We start from the raw sequence: 1424 nt of genomic DNA on the forward strand, positions 1-1424 counted from the left end.
AGAGCATGAGTGTACAGGGGCTGGGGGTAAGGGACTGGCTCATGTCTTTGCTCTCCTGTCTCTCCCAGCTGCCATCCAGCTATGAGAAGGCCTAAGGTCATGCCTGTGCCATCCACCAACTGTGGCCCAACTTGCCCACTCCAGGAAGCAGCCACTTGCCCTGCTCAGTGTAGCGGGGAGCAAGCTCCTCCGTCTTGCCCTTCCCACTTCTCCAGGGGGCTGGCAGGGGCAGCGCTGAGCTTATAGAGATGCCCCCACCAAAGGCTTGGTGCATGAGACCCCAGAGGGAAGGAAACCAAAGTGAACTTCAACAAACCCTGGGTCACCTGTGCAGGAGGTGGGAAATTTGGGGTCACGCCCTGAGAATAAGGTGACAAATTCAAAGCAGACCTCCAGAATGGGGAGACTTCTCTACCCTCAATCCCTGGAGCTCCTGCCTTCGGGACAGGAAAAAGTCATGGGAGGGAGCCACTGACTCTCCAAGCCCTCTGGGGCTGCAGCCAAACCACCGGACTCCAACGGCCAGGGTGACCATCCACCTCAGCTGAGACTTCCTTCCTCCGCCTTCTGCTCAAAGCCATGCTTCTAATGGTCTTGGGTTCCCAAGGAAGGCCCGCCCCCAGCCCATTCTAGGCCCAGGCTGAGTATTTATTTATTCCTGAAGCCTCAGTCTGTGCTGCTGTATCAACAGCCAAGAGGCAGAAAAGAATGTGAGCCTGGTTGTCTGGGTGAGCAGGAAGGAGCCCATCTGTCACTACTCTTGCCTCATCGGTGGAAGGACCTGGTATTCCGGGTTGGACGGGGCCTCTCTGCCCTGGACCCGCAAAAGCAGGAAGGGGTCTGCCACGTGGCCATTTCTAGGGCTATGTGGCTCCAGGAGAGAAACAGGACTGTGCACTTCCTCTGTTACGTGTCCCCCAACCCTCTTCCCCAGCCCCACTTCTGTGGGACCTGGGAGGGGAAGGAGCAGTGACACCCTCGAGCTCAAGCTCTCCTCTTCCTTGCCGTCTTGGGGATGGAGCAGAAATAATCCCCTCCTCAAAATGAAGTCCCCTCTTCTTATTCTGAGCTCTGACAGGCCTCTTTCCTGATTTGTTTGTTTTGGTTTTTTTTTTTTTTTTGCTTTTTAGGGCCACACTCGAGACATATGGAAGTTCCCAGGCTAGGGGTAGAGTTAGAGCTACAGCCACAGCCACAGCCACAGCCACCATGCCAGATCCAAGCCACATCTGTGACCACAGCTCATGGCAACATTGGATCCTTAATCCACTGAGAAAGGCCAGGTATTGAACCCACATCCTCATGGATCTTAGGTTTGTTAACTGCTGAGCCACAAAGGGAACTCCTCTTTCCTGCTTTGCGGCGCCCTGTTGTGTGCACTAGAGAACACGGACAAACAGATAAGGAAGCCGCTCCATCCGGGC

The sequence above is a fragment of the Phacochoerus africanus genome, chromosome 14 (genome assembly GCF_016906955.1).
Source record: "Phacochoerus africanus isolate WHEZ1 chromosome 14, ROS_Pafr_v1, whole genome shotgun sequence".
In the NCBI taxonomy this organism is placed as follows: Eukaryota; Metazoa; Chordata; class Mammalia; order Artiodactyla; family Suidae; genus Phacochoerus; species Phacochoerus africanus.